Raw genomic sequence first — 16,004 nt, 5'->3', positions numbered from 1 at the left:
CTTTTATTCTCTGTTGCTAAAAGCCAAAGAGGGTTCCAAAGCCCCTGAAGTTCTGAGGTCTGGAATGCCTCCTTGCATCCTATCTTATCATTGTGCCTACTTGATTGACAGTCAGCTAGAAGCCAAGCCCTGTTTCATATCTTGCACAGCACAGTGCAGTTAACCCCTTAAGGACCAAGCGTTTTTTCTGTTTTTGCACTTTTGTTTTTTCCTCCTTACATTTTAAAAATCATAACCTTTTCAATTTTGCACCTAAAAATCCATGAGGGCTTATTTTTTGCACCACCAATTGTACTTTGTAATGACATCAGTAATTTTACCCAAAAATCGGCAAAACAGGAAAAAAATCATTGTGCGACAAAATTGAACAAAAAACACCATTTTGTAAATTATGGGGGCTTCAGTTTCATTTAGTTAAAAGTGACAAGTTATCTTTATTCTGTAGGTCCATACGATTAAAATGATACCCTACTTATATAGGTTTGATTTTGTCATACTTTTGGAAAAAATCATAACTACATGCACGAAAATTAATACATTTAAAATTTTAAAATTGTCCTTTTCTGACCCCTATAACTTTTAAATTTTTCCACAGACTGGGTGGTATGAGGGCTAATTTTTTGCACCGTGATGTGAAGTTTTAATCGGTAGCATTTTTGTTTTGATCAGACTTTTTGATTGCTTTTTATTCCTTTTTTATGGTATAAAAAGTGATCAAAAATACGCTATTTTGGACTTTTTTTTTGCGCGTATGCCATTGACCATGTGGTTTAATTTACTATATATTTTTATAGTTCGGACATTTATGCACGCGGTGATACTACATATGTTTATTTTTATTATGTTTATATATTTTTTATATGGAATTTGGGAAAAGGGGGGTGATTTAAACTTTTAATAAACTTTAGTCCCCTTAGGGGACTTTCTGGAGGAATCATTCGATTCCTCATACAGATCAATGGGGTTCCATAGAATCCCATTGATCTGTGTGCTCTGCGCTCGATTGATAAAGCCTGGTCTTGCCAGACTTTATCATTCTGAGCACCGGAGCCAGCATGAAAGGAGAGGTAAGCGCTCAGGCTACCTCCACAGTGGATCGCCCCCCCCCCCCCCCCCCCGCAGCGCGATCCACCCCACTTGACCACCAGGGACAGGATAGAGGCATTTTTAGACACCGCTGTCAACTTTGACAGTGGCGATCTAAAGGGTTAATAGCCGCCTGCGGCGATTGCCTCATGTTGGCTACTAAGCCCTTAAGGACCAGGCACGTATGAGTACGTCCCTGCGCCCTGGGTCTTAAGGACCAGGCACGTACTCATACGTCTTCGCGAATTTCGTATCCTGTCGGGCGGATTGCGAAACCGGACGCCTGCTGAAATCGTTCAGTAGGTGTCCGAGGCAAACGCCGAGGGGGTCCCGGGACCCCCACATGTCGGCGATCGCCGCAGATCGTCTGCGAAATCGCGCGGGCGATCTGCGGTGATTCCGGTCATTCGGGTCAGTGGTGACCCGATGATCCGGAACTAGATGGTGATCGGCGGTGTTTGATACACCGCCAATCACCTGCCGTTGCTGGAGAGAGGTGACAATACTGTCACCTCACCAGCAACGCTAATATTAGCTGGCGATCATCCAGCCAATAGCAGTGCGGCAGAGGAGGGGTTAACGGTCCCTTCCCGCTGCTGCACCCACTCTCTGTGTTCAGTCAGCGGGTGCAGCAGTGAGGAGAAGACTGTGGATCCCCCCTTGGAGCTCTGGAGCCCCCTCAGCAGCCTTAGAATAGGGACAGCGGATTGCAGGGACAGGTAGGAGTTAATAAAGTTAAAAAAGTTTTTTAAAAAGTTTTTTAAAAAAGTCCCCACCGACCCCCTAATAAGTCCCCAAGGGTCCTATTTGGGTCTGATCCCTGACCCCGGGTCCTATTAGGGGTTCAGGGAGCTGCGTTCGCCATCCATTTTTTTTTTGGCCGCAGCTTTTTTTTTTTCCTGAGCCCCAAATAGGTCCCCCAGGGTCCTCTTAGGGTCTGATCCCTTACCCCGGGTCCTATTAGGGGTTTAGGGAGCTGCATGCGCCACCCCTTTTTTTTTTTTTTTTTGGGCCGCAGCTTTTTTTTTTCTATTACTGTTGTACACTTTTTACAAGCGCCAAGCACCACACCCCCCCCCCCCCCCCCGCATAGTTTTGGCTATGCTCTGGGTCATCATTCTGGGAATACAATCCTTTTTTATTATAATTTATAATTTTCTGGCCCACTGTACCCCATATTACGGGCCTCTGTACCCCACCTGTATACCCCAGTTATGGCCCGTTGTCCCCCATAATGTTCCCCTATTTTAGGGCTCAGTGCTCCCCCCATTAACGCTCCTTGAGGGGGGGTCCCACATCCTCTGCTATGAAAAGCTCAAGGCCCCTGACTGACCTCATGCCTATACCAAGACCTGGTGTGCACCAGCAGAGCCAAAATCATCCAAAAATCAGGTATGTCCTTACTCCAAAGAAATGTATTTACAAATTGTGGGGTGTCTTTTCTGCTATTAACCCTTGTAAAAATGTAACATTTTGGGGAAAACCCACATTTTAGTGAAATTTTTTTTTTTTTACATATGCAAAAGTCGTGAAACCCTTGTGAGGTATTAAGGCTTACTTTACCCCTTGTTACGTTTCTCAAGGGGTCTAGTTTCCAAAATGGTATGCCATGTGTTTTTTTTTTTTTGCTGTCCTGGCACCATAGGGGCTTCCTAAATGAGACATGTCCCCCCCATTTCAGCAAAATTTGCAAATGTGACTCCTTCTCTTCTGAGCATTGTAGCGCTCCCGTAGTGCATTTGACGTCCACTTATGGGGTACTTCCATACTCAGAAGAGATGGGGTTACAAATTTTGGGGGGTATTTTCTGCTATTTACCCTTGCAAAATGTGAAATTTGGGGGGAAACACACATTTTAGTGGAAAAAAAATATTTTTTTTACATATGCAAAAGTCGTGAAACCCCTGTGGGGTATTAAGGCTCACTTTATTCCTTGTTACATTCCTCAAGGGGTCTAGTTTCCAAAATGGTATGCCATGTGTTTTTTTTTGCTGTCCTGGCACCATAGGGGCTTCCTATATGCAACATGCCCCCCAAGCAAAATTTGCTCTCAAAAAGCAAAATATGACTCCTTCTCTTCTGAGCATTATAGTTCGCCAGCAGTGAACTTTAGGTCCACTTATGGGGTACCTCCATACTCAGAAGAGATGGGGTTACACATTTTGGGGGGTATTTTCTGCTATTAATCCTTGCAAAAATGTGAAATTTGGGGGGAAACACACATTTTAGTAGAAACATCTTTTTTTTACATATGCAAAAGTCGTGAAACCCCTGTAGGGTATTAAGGCTCACTGTATTCCTTGATACGTTCCTCAAGGGGTCTAGTTTCCAAAATGGTATGCCATGTGTTTTTTTTTTTTTTTGCTGTCCTGGCACCATAGGGGCTTCCTAAATACAATATGCCCCCCGAGCAAAATTTGCTCTCAAAAAGCCAAATATGACTCCTTCTCTTCTGAGCATTGTAATTCGCCAGCAGTGCACTTTAGGTCCACTTATGGGGAACCTCCATACTCAGAAGAGATGGGGTTACAAATGTTTGGGGGTATTTTCTGCTATTAACCCTTGCAAAAAAATTATTTTTTTTACATATGCAAAAGTCATGAAACCCCTGTGGAGTATTAAGGCTCACTTAATTCCTTGTTACGTTCCTCAAGGGGTCTAGTTTCCAAAATTGTATGCCATGTGTTTTTTTTTGTTGTTCTGGCACCATAGGGGCTTCCTAAATGCGACATGCCCCCCAAAACCATTTCAGAAAAATGTACTCTCCAAAATCCCCTTGTCGCTCCTTCGCTTCTGAGCCCTCTACTGCGCCCGCCGAAGACTTTACATAGACATATGAGGTATGTCCTTACTCGAGAGAAATTGGGTTACAAATACAATTATACATTTTCTCCTTTTACCCCTTGTAAAAATTTTTAAATTGGGTCTACAAGAACATGCAAGTTGGGAACTTTCTCCTTCACTTTGCTGCTATTCCTGTGAAACACCTAAAGGGTTAAAACGCTGACTGAATGTAATTTTTTATACTTGGGGGGGAGGGGTGCAGTTTTTATAATGGGGTCTTTTATGGTGTATTTCTAATATGAAGACCCTTCAAATCCACTTCAAACCTGAACTGGTCCCTGAAAAATAGTGAGTTTGAAAATGTTGTGAAAAATTGGAAAATTGCTGCTGAACTTTGAAGCCCTCTGGTGTCTTCCAAAAGTAAAAACTTGTCAATTTTATGATGCAAACATAAAGTAGGCATATTGTATATGTGAATAAAAAAAATTTCATTTGGAATATCCATTTTCCTTACAAGCAGAGAGCTTCAAAGTTAGAAAAATGCTAAATGTTCAATTTTTTCATAAAATTTTGGGATTTTTCACCAAGAAAGGATGCAAGTTACCACAAAAATTTACCACCATGTTAAAGTAGAATATGTCACGAAAAGACTGTCTCGGAATCAGAATGATAACTAAAAGCATTCCAGAGTTATTAATGTTTAAAGTGACAGTGGTCAGATGTTCAAAAAACGCTCTGGTCCTAAGGTGTAAAATGGCCTAAGCCTTAAGGGGTTAAAGCCAGCCCCCAGCTACAGGAATCAGCTGGGGGGCCGGCCGGTATGATACGGGCTCGTGTCGGGAGCCTGCATCATACCCTATTAATGGCACATGGATAGACGCATAGACGTCCATGGTCGTTAACGGGTTAATGTAGTTTTCTACTTCCATACTCAAATATCTAACTTAGGCTAGGTCCAAGTCTGCATTGAAACACATCAAAACACATTCAGATTCAGTGCAACAATCAGCCAGGAATCTAATAGGACACTTACATGACAGCGCGCCCGAACATCAAACATTTGACAGATTGTCCAGACACACCAGTCTGAACACGTAACATCAGCACACTCTCCCCAAGAAAAGAATATACTATTATGCTTTAACTCTCATATTGTACCTTCATATGCTTTGTGTATGTATTTCCGGGAAAAAAAGAAAACAATCACTGCATTAATGTGCGTCCCTTGCCAACCATACCAATCATTGCAGCTACCTCACTTCCGTCACAAGAATGACGTCAGTAAGGCTGGGTTCACACCACGTTTTCTTAAATACGGTTCCCGTATACGGTTTGGAGGAGGGGGGAGGGGCTTAATCGTGGCGCCCGCACTCAGCCGTATTCGGGAACCGTATTTAATGCAAATCTATGAGCCGACCGGAGTGAACCGCAGCCTCCGGTCGGCTTCGTTTTCGGCCGTATGCCGTTTCCCGACCGCAGGCAAAAACGTGGTCGACCACGTTTTTGCCTGCGGTCGGGAAACCGCATACGGCCGAAAACGAAGCCGACCGGAGGCTGCGGTTCACTCCGTTCGGCTCATAGACTTGCATTAAATACGGTTCCTGAATACGGCTGAGTGCGGGCGCCGCGATTAAGCCCCGCCCCCCTCCTCCAAACCGTATACGGGAACCGTATTTAAGAAAACGTGGTGTGAACCCAGCCTAACACAGTTAACCCGCGAATTTCAAACAAACTGTCTCGATATACATTGGAAACATTCAGTCAGACTACACTAGCCTGACGATGTGGGGTCACCCTGCGAAACGCGTTTCTATAATCTTTTATTTATTTTATCCTTTTCATTTTTACCTGGTATTCCATATATTTGATGTAATGTATGGTCTGCCAGCTTTTATGCAATAAACAAGTAAGCCCCAATACCAGGATGCTTGTTTGATTACGCCACTGAGATCATTCGCATTTTTGTCTCCCTGGAAACTGCTGAAGCAGCTTCCTTCTGGGACCACCGTTTCTCCTACACACCTGCTGTTCGGGTTCGGATGTCAGGCTGCCAGAGGACTACTGGAGAGTTGCCACACTCTTCCTATGCACAAAACAGTGTTGTGCCTGCAGTGCAACACTAATAGGTGAGTGAGATACCGTTTACCTATCTGTACTGCTTTTATATGAAGCATAAAGGTGTATAAATATACATGTGATTGCTACACTGCTCAAACGAGAGATCCCATCTCCACATACATAGAAGTGGGATTCTTACATTCTTTACATCCTTGACCTTTGTATCTCAACCACCATTTACGGCACTTAGATAGCGCCATCTTGTCTTTTGTTCCTATTTTTTTCATATATATTCTGTAACTTAGGCTTGGTTCACATCTACAATGTAGGCTCAGTCACAGATTTAACTCAGTGGCGGAAAATGGAGCCAACCAGTGTGCTGTATCACGGACACCAACGGAGCCCAATGGACTCCCATTGACATTAACGGGATCCCTCGGGTCTCTGTCTGGTGTCTGTCATTTTACTGGATTCTTACCAGTCAAAAAATACAGCATTTTTTTGTCCAGTTATTTAAACCTATTCTGTGATGAAGGCCCTGAATGGAGCCTCTGACACCAATAGGAACAAAGCTTTTCCGTATGCAGTCAGAAGACTTCTGTATGATGATCTACAATGATAAATCTAAGTTGATGTGTAATACTCTCTTTTAGCCTGCAGATGTCGTTCTTACTCTCTATTAAAAGATTCAAACAAAGGTCAACAAGCTGGAAACCTTGTTATTTGTACTAAGTTACATGCAATATATGTTTGACCATCCTTATAACCACTGATATAGAGCAATAGCAAGATGATTTTGTCAGGCAGCAATAATTTATTCCAAATGTAAAACCCTGAATTTATATCTCTGGACTTCAATGGCAAAAACTGCAGCATTAAAAAAATAAATCTGCCTAACTGTAACACCATACTATGACTATGGGCTTCATCTGGTATTGCACTTTAGCTTTATTCAAGTTGTAATACCAGGTCAGACCATGGGCAAAGAGGTCCTGGAAAAAGAAGCACCCCTCTTTTTTTGCAACAACATGCAACTACCGTATTTATCGGGGTATACCACGCACCGGCCTATAACACGCACCCTCATTTTACCAAGGATATTTGGGTAAAAAAAGTTTTTTACCCAAATATCCATGGTAAAATGAGAGTGCGTGTGTGCGCGTGTATACCCCGATACATCCCCAGGAAAGGCAGGGGGAGAGAGGCCGTCGCTGCCCGCTTCTCTCCCCCTGCCTTTCCTGGGGTCTAGAGCCGTGCTGCCGGCCCTTCTCTCCCCCTGGCTATCGGCGCCGCTGCCCGTTCTGTCCCCCTGACTATCGGTACCGGTGCCCCATTGCCGGCGCCGATAGCCAGGGGGAGAGAAGCGGCGCCGACAGCCAGGGGGAGAGAAGGGGCAGCGGCACCCATTGCCGGCGCCGCTGCCCCGTTGCCTCCCCCCATCCCCGGTGGCATAATTAACTGGGTCGGGTCCGCGCTGCTGCAGGCCTCCGGCGTGCGTCCCCTGCGTCGTTGCTATGCACGGCGCGGCGCAATGACATCATGCGCCGCGCCGTGCAGCGCATAGCAACGACGAAGGGGACGCACGCCGGAGGCCTGCAGCAGCGCGGACCCGACCCAGGTAATTATGCCACCGGGGATGGGGGGAGGCAACGGGGCAGTGGCGCCGGCAATGGGTGCCGCTGCCCCTTCTCTCCCCCTGGTTATCGGCGCCGGTACCGATAGTCAGGGGGACAGAACGGGCAGCGGCGCCGATAGCCAGGGCGTGAGAAGGGCCGGCAGCAGGGCTCTAGACCCCAGGGAAGGCAGGGGGAGAGAAGCGGGCAGCGACGGCCTCTCTCCCCCTGCCTTTCCTGGGGCGGTATCGGCGTATAACACGCACATAGACTTTAGGCTAAAAATTATAGCCTAAAAAGTGTGCGTTATACGCCAATAAATACGGTAATTTAAAATGGACCTGAGATCATTCATAGTGAATTTACCTCTTTGCATTATGTAGTCGGAAAGCAGGAATATCTTTTCAAAAAGAGGTGTGAATACTAGGCTAAGGGGATGCAGCTATGAGGTTTAGGGGGCATAAAGCTGGAATACACACCCTGGGGGAGATTTATCAAAACCTGTCCAGAGGAAAGGTTGCTGAGGTACCCATAGAAACCAATCAGATCGCTTCTTTAATTTTTTAGAGGCCCTTTCATGCCTAGCGTTTACACCTTTTTATTGAAATGAGACCCCCCCCCCCCCCTTTTCTGGCTAATGAACGAAAAGTTCTGGTAATCAACCAAATAGTAAAATTGAGATATCTGAGGAATCGATAAAGTAGTGGGCATAACAATAACTAAATAAATAAATCAATAAGTAAAAGCAACATTAAAATCTTGACACTTGAAGCTACAAAATAATATAAAAACTAGATTTTTTTTTAAAATTCTGACCACAGGCCCTCTTTAACCCCTTAAGGACACAGCCCATTTTGACCTTAAGGACGCAGCCATTTTTTGCAAATCTGACCTCTGTCATTTTAAGCATTCATAACTCTTGGATGCTTTAACTTATGAATTTGATTCCAAGATAGTTTTTTTCGTGACATATTCTACTTTCTGATAGTGGTAAATTTTCGATACTTGCATAATTACTTGGTGAAAAAATTCCAAAGTTTCATGAAAAATGTAAAAAAAAATTTAACTTTGAAACTCTCTGCTTGTAAGGAAAATGGACATAACAAATAAATTATATATTGATTCACATACACAATGGCCCAGATTTATCCAACTGTGTGAGAGAAAATATTGAGAGATTTTCCCACAGCAACCAATCACAGCTCAGTTAACGAGATGAGGTAAAGTGAAAGCTGATCTGTGATTGGCTGCTGTGGGAAAATCTCTCTATTTTTTCTCTCACATAGTTTGATAAATCTGGACCTATATGTCTACTTTATGTTGGCATCATAAAGTTGAATTTTTTTTACTTTTTGAAGACATTAAAGGGCTTCAAAGTTTAGCAGCAATTTTCAGTTTTCAAAATTAGAATTTTTCAGAAACCAGTTTAGTTTGAAGTGGATTTGAGAGACCTTTCTGTGAGAAATACCCCATAGATGACAGCATTATATAAACTATACCCTCAAAGTATTCAAAATGATATTCAGAAAGGTTGTTAACCATTTAGGTGTTTCACAGGAATAGCAGCAAAGTGAAGGAGAAAATTCAAAATCTTCAAATTTTACACTAACATGTTCTTGTAGACCCATTTTTTGAATTTGTACACGGGGTAAAAGGAGAAAAAGCTCCTCAAAATTTGTAACCCAATTTCTCTCGAGTAAGGAAATACCTCATATATGGATGTAAGGTGTTCTGTGGGTGCACTAGAGGGCTCAGAAAGGAAGGAGCGACAATGGGATTGTGGAGAGCAAATTTTGCTGAAATGGCTTTTGAGGGGTATGTTGCATTTAGGAAACCCCCATGGTGCCAGAACAGCAAAACAAAAAACAAAAAAAATGGCGTACTGTTTTGGAATCTACACCCCTCAAGGAACGTAACAAGGGGTACAGTGAGCCTTAACACCCCACAGGTGTTTGACAGATCGTTGGAACAGTGGGCTGTGCAAATGAAAATGAAAATTTTTCATTTTCACGGACCACTGTTGCAAAAATCTGTCAGACACCTGTGGGTGTAAATGCTCACTGCACCCCTTGTTACATTCCGTGAGGGGTGTAGTTTCCAAAATGGGGTCACATGTGGGGGAGTCCACTGTTCTGGCACCATGGGGGGCTTTGTAAACGAACATGGCCTTCAATTCCAGCCAAATTCTCTCTCCAAAAGCCCAATGGCGCTCATTCTCTTCTGAGCCCTGTAGTTCACCCGCACAGAACTTTACATCCACATTTGGGGTATTTCCTTACTCAGAAGAAATGGGGTTACACATTTTGATGGGCTTTTCTTACTATTAACCCTTGTAAAAATGAAAACTTTGGGGTAACACCAGCATTTCAGTGAAATTTTTTTTTTCATTTTCATGTCCAACTTTAATGAAAATTTGTCAAACTCCTGTGGAGAGCTAAGGTTCACTATACCCCTTGTTACATTCCATGAGGGGTGTAGTTTCCAATATGGGGTCACATGTGGGTGTTTTTTTTTGGGGGGTTATGTCAGAACCGGTGTAAAATCAGCCACCCCTGTGTAAATCACCAATTTAGGCCTCAAATGTACATGGCGCTCTCACTCCTGAGCCATGTGGTGCACCAGCAGATCCCTTTATGTCCACAAATGGGGTATTTATGTCCACAAATGGGGTATTTCTGTAATTGCGTTACAAATTTTGGGGGTCTTGTTTTCCTTTTTCCTATTGTAAAAATGAAAAGTATGGGGCAACACCAGCATGTTAGTGTAAAAAATTAAATTTTTTACACTAACTTGCTGGTGTAGAGCCCAATTTTTTATTTTCATAAAGGGTAAAAAGAGGAAAGCCCCACAAAATTTGTAACACAATTACTGCCGAGTATGGAAATACCTCATATGTGGCCCTAAACTGTTGCCGTGAAATATGACAGGGCTCCGAGGTGCCATGCCCATTTGAGGCCTAAGTTAGGGATTTGCATAGGGGCGGACATGGATGCAAGGAATACTCTTGCCTCTGCCACCAAAAATACCCTGCGGCAGTGTTTCCCAAACAAGGTGCCTCCAGCTGTTGTTAAACTGCCAGCATTCTTGGACAGTCAATGGCTGTCGGGCAATGCCGGGAGTTGTTGTTTTGCAACAGCTGGAGGCTCTGTTTTGGAAACGCATTTTATATTGGGGGGGGGGGGGGGTAATTATGTAAGGGTGTATGTGTTGTGTTTTACTTTTTATTTTGTGGTAGTATAGTGTAGTTAGTGTTTTTAGGGTACATTCACACAGGCGGGGGTTTACAGTGAGTTTCCTGCTCTGAGTTTGATTTGCGGTGGAAAGTTTGCCACAGCTCGAACTTGCATTGGGAAACTCACTGTAAAGCCCCGCCTGTGTGAATGTACCCTGTACATTCACATTGTGGGGAGGAGGTGGTGTTTACGGGTGCAAACCTCCAGCTGTTGCAAAACTACAACTCTAAACATGAATTGACAGACTGTGCATGTTGGGAGTTGTAGTTTTTCTACAGCTGGAGGCACACTGGTGGGAAAACACTGAATTAGGTAACAGACTAACTCAGTGTTTACCCACCAGTGTGCCTCCAGCTGTTGCAAAACTACAACTCCCAGCATGTACTGACAGCTGCTTGTTGCCGGGCATGCTGGTAGTTTTGCAAGATCTGGAGGGCCACAGTTTTGACGCCGCCTATATACGGCAGAATGCGCGAAGGTATTGGGTAAAATTGCATATTCCTAGCTATACTAATGAGCCAAAACATACTTGCCACAGGTTATTGTATATCACCAACCTCCAACCATAATGTGACGTGAGTCATAATGCCTGACTGGATGTGTCAAGACAAGTCACTGGTAGCACGCAGATTTGCCATCTCATCCCATACATTCCACACGTTTTGAGGTTGGCTGTGTTCAGATATTATTATACCTGGAATTAATTAGCTACTAACCATGTGCAATAATTTAAGGGACGAGTCATTGACTATAAATATAAATGTGGGACACAGCAAATTAGGAAAATAAATAATAATATATTCCATTATAAATTTCACCAAGGAATTGTTTTGCACATTTTAAGGGGAATAACATAAAGATTAAAAAGAAAAACAATAAACAATGTTAAGTATCATAAAAAATTAAAGAGTGCCACCAAAAATTATTCAATATACGTTTATAATACAAACTTTTCTGGGTGGACACGTCCGTAGTGTGAACATGCCCTTTCACTGAGGACCAATACTGGCAAGCTCTCATGAACAATCAGGTGCCCCCACTGATCTTAGTATTTGGACATGCCTCACGTGCATCCTTTTTTTATTGGAAAATATGTAAAAATAATTTAAACTATAATAATATATATATTCATCAAAAGTCTTTATTTTAAATGACCTACCATTTTAGAAATATAGCTGCTATGTCTTCCTGGATACTCTTTGCAGTTCGATCCAGCAATCATCCCCTTTATTTTCTGAAGGTATTCTAGGTGTTCTAATGGATAGATAAGAGGGTATGCAGGAAAATACTGAATATGGTTTGTTTGTAGTCTTTAACCTGAGTTTTAAACCCAAAATGGTGGGACCTTTTACTATTTGCAACATTGTTTCTGTTATGTCATACTTAATTATTGTTGATAATTAATATGATTCAACAGCATTGGTTTATGTCTTTTACTGGTCAAAACAAAATGGAGACTGAACAAGGAATCAAATTGTTTTTTACATGTGTGACAAACAAAAGAAACATAACTAATTGCTATACTGTTACACTCTGCGCTCCAGCCACAAGCTCTGCCCGTGAGCGCAGTGTCCCTGTGTCTCCGTCTGGTGGCAGGGCTGGGATTCGCATCGGGGGACGCGCTTGCATGCGAATCCCCTACCGTCACTCACCATGCTCCGCTGCCGCCTCCTCCTCTTGTGTTTCACCTCCTGCGCGTGCGTCCCTGTCTCCTAGGGCGCACGTGTGCCCGAGCTCTGAAACTTAAAGGGCCGCATTGGCCCATAATTAGTTGTTGCACCTTACACTACATTATAAAGTCCCTGCACCTCCCACACTTCCCTGCCGGATCTTCAATGCCCCATAGCCTAAGATTAAGCATTCCATATTGCCTGTTTGCCTTACCCGTCTATCCAGACCTTCCCACTACGTTATTTAACTTCACACCTTTGCCGCCTGCCTTGACCTTCTGCTACATTTGACTACGCTACTGCGTACCTCGCCTTGCCCAGCTACCTGTGTGGATAAGCCGTGTTCCGGGGTAGTGAACTGGGTGTCGCCTGCCGCAGCAAGCCCATCCTGCCTTGTGGAGGGCTCTGGTGAAGACCAGCGGCACCTTAGACTCCACTCCCCGATACGTCCGAGTCATCAGCCACACAGGTTAGAGGATCCACATCCAGCTCTGTAACAGCAAGATCCGGCCATGGATCCTGCTGGGGTTCCTCTGCCAGATTATCCAGATCTCGCTTCTATCGTGGCACTCCAGTCACAGCAGTTGGCCCAGCAAGCACAGCAGTTGAGCCAGTTATCCGCCATGATGCAGCAGTTGTTAATTGCTTGGCAGCAACCGCCACAACCACAGCCTTCTCCTGATCCTGTGTTGCCTCCCACTGCTGCAGTCTCCCCTGGAATGAAACTCCGCTTTTCTCTTCCTGAGAAATATGAGGGGGATCCCAAGTCCTGTCGTGGTTTTGTGATGCACATTGAACTCATGGCGGAACAGTTTCCTATGGAACAAGCAAAGGTGGCCTTTGTTATCAGTCTCTTAACTGGAAGGGCTTTGGCCTGGGCAACTCCGCTTTGGGATCGCAGTGATGCTCTCACAACCAATCTCCAAGCTTTCCTGATGGAATTTCTGAGTGTTTTTGAGGAACCAGCCCGAGCCTCCTCCACTGAGACGGCATTGCTGAGTCTTTCGCAGGGCAACTCCTCTGTGGGCGAGTATGCTATTCAGGTTTGTACCCTGGCATCGGAGTTATCATGGAACAATGAAGCTCTTTGCGCCACCTTCAAGAAAGGACTATCTAGTCATATCAAGGATGCCCTTGCTGCCCGGGAATTGCCATCTAACTTGAATGAACTTATACACATGGAATCCCAGATTGATATTCGTTTCTCTGAGCGACGTGAAGAAAGGGAATCTGCGCTTTCCTCGTCTGCCACCTGTCTTCCAGCAACCACTGCAATCTTCTACATTGCCTCCTGCAGTGGAGGCTATGCAAGTGGATCGGTCTCGCCTGACCCTGCAGGAAAAAACTCGTAGACGAACTGAGAATCTATGCCTATACTGCGCCAGTGCGGATCATTTCCTAAAAGATTGTCTTCTACGTCCACAGCCACAGTGAAACGCTCGCACCTAGGGTTTGTGGGAGAGGCCTCCATAGGTGTGAATACCACCTCTCCACGCTTAAATTTGATGGTCCAGCCTTTTCTACCCTCCAAAAAAATTGTCTCTGTTCTTGCCTTCTTGGACTCTGGTTCCGCAGAAAATTTTATTGATGCCTCCCTAGTACATAGGTATCATCTTCCTGTATGTTGCCTGTTAAAACCCTTGTACATCTCTACATTCAAAGGAGAAAGACTGGACTGTGCTATACCGCACTGAACGGTTGTCTATGCAGGTCAGAGCTCCCAAGGTGCAAGTAAAATAAAACTTAATGTTTACTTCATCCAATTAAAAATAAAATTCAGTGGTGGAAGTGAGTGGTGACATGTCACTTTAAAATCGAAGTGAAATGCTGACGCGTTTCAAGCATAAGCTCTTAGTCATGGCTATTCCTGCATCCGTGCTTCCATAATATCATTCATCTGTGTCTGGAGTCTCCAAGCAGTAAGCAGATCTATTTCCCTTCTGTACTCCCTCATTGTACTTCTCCTTTCCTGCTTGGCCTACCGTGGTTGCAACTCCATGCCCCGCAGTTGGATTGGAAAACCGGAAACGTTCTTCATTGGGGACCGCATTGCATCAACCACTGTATTCAAATACTTTTGGCTAAGTTGGAATCATCTTCTTGCCCGTTCCAGGACTTTGCTGATTTGAAAAACAAGCTGAAGTCCTACCACCACATCGGCCCTATGACTGTCCTATTGATTTACTGCCCGGCTCCACACCTCCTCGGAGCAGAATCTACCCTTTGTCGGTCCCTGAAACTCAGGCTATGTCTAATTACATTCAGGAGAATTAGATCTTCAGAAGGGATTTAGCAGGAAGTTCTCTTCCCCTGCTGGAGCCGGGTTCTTCTTCGTGGAAAAGAAAGACGGGTCTTTGCGACCTTGCATCGACTACCGAGGCTTGAATAAAATTACAATAAAGAACCGCTACCCACTTCCTTTAATCTCTGAATTATTTGATCGTCTGCGGGGTGCCAGGATTTTCTCTGAACTAGACCTTCGTGGGGCCTATAATTTGATTCGTATACGAGAAGGGGATGAGTGGAAGACTGCGTTTAATATTTGTGATGGACATTTCGAGTATCTGGTGATGCCATTTTGACTCTGTAATGCTCCATCAGTCTTCCAGGAGTTTGTCAATGACATTTTTCGTGACCTCCTTTACTCCTGTGTTGTTGTGTTGACATTCTCATCTACTTGCCCAATCTCCACACTCATCGTTCTCCTCTCCGCCAAGTTTTACAGCACCTCCGAGACAATAATCACATTGCAAAACTTGAAAAGTGTACTTGTGAAAAGACCAGCCTTCTGTTTCTGGGGCATATTGTTAGCAGTCAAGGTCTACAAATGGATCCTAACAAGTTGTCCTCTGTACTGGATTGGCCTCGACCTTCTGGCTTGAAAACGATTCAGCGCTTCCTCGTCTTTGCCAATTATTATCAGCAATTTATTCCACACTACTCCACCTTGGTTGCCCCCATTGTCTCTCTTACCAAGAAAACTGCTAATCCGAAGGTCTGGACTCCTGAGGCTGAAGAAGGGTTCAAACAGTTAAAATCCACCTGTGCTTCTGCTCCTGTGTTGTCAAGACCAGATCCAGGCAAGCCATTTCTTTTGCAAGTGGATGCTTCTTCAGTTGGTGCAGGTGCAGTTTTGACACAAAATCATCCAAAGAAAGAACTGTAACCTGCGGTTTCTTCTCTAAGACTTTCTCTCCTGCGGAGAGAAATGATACAATTGGAGATCGCGAGCTCTTGGCTATTAAGTTGGCCTTGGAAGAATGGCGTCATCTCTTGGAGGGCTCTGTACATCCGCTTACTATTTATACCAACCACAAGAACCTGCTATATCTACAGACTGCCCATCGCCTGAACCCTCGACAGGCTGGCTGGTCTCTGTTCTTCTCCAGATTTGACTTTTTTTTATTCATTTCCGTCCAGCAGAAAAGAATCTTCAGGCTGATGCACTATCTAGATCTTCTGAAGTATAAGACCAAGAATCTCACCCTCAACATATTGTTCCTCCTGATCGTCTCATTTCTGCAGCACCGGCAAGTCTTCAGCACCTGCCTCCTGGAAAG

At 44.2% G+C, this 16,004-nt stretch overlaps 1 protein-coding gene across 1 annotated transcript in view; it reads right to left on the bottom strand.

Moving 5' to 3' along the window:
* WIPF3 (WAS/WASL interacting protein family member 3) overlaps positions 1-12,013 on the bottom strand; it is a 157,000-nt gene extending 144,987 nt beyond the window's left edge. The window contains exon 1 of the mRNA XM_056519901.1: positions 11,934-12,013. The gene's annotated coding sequence lies outside the window, so the exon portion shown is untranslated. The remainder of the gene's footprint in view (positions 1-11,933) is intronic.
* Between the last annotated feature and the right edge of the window lie 3,991 nt (positions 12,014-16,004).

Source organism: Hyla sarda, chromosome 5 (assembly GCF_029499605.1).
Source record: "Hyla sarda isolate aHylSar1 chromosome 5, aHylSar1.hap1, whole genome shotgun sequence".
Lineage (NCBI taxonomy): Eukaryota > Metazoa > Chordata > Amphibia > Anura > Hylidae > Hyla > Hyla sarda.
The sequence above is the reverse complement of the archived record's forward strand: the minus strand, read 5'-3'. Positions and strand labels throughout refer to the sequence as shown.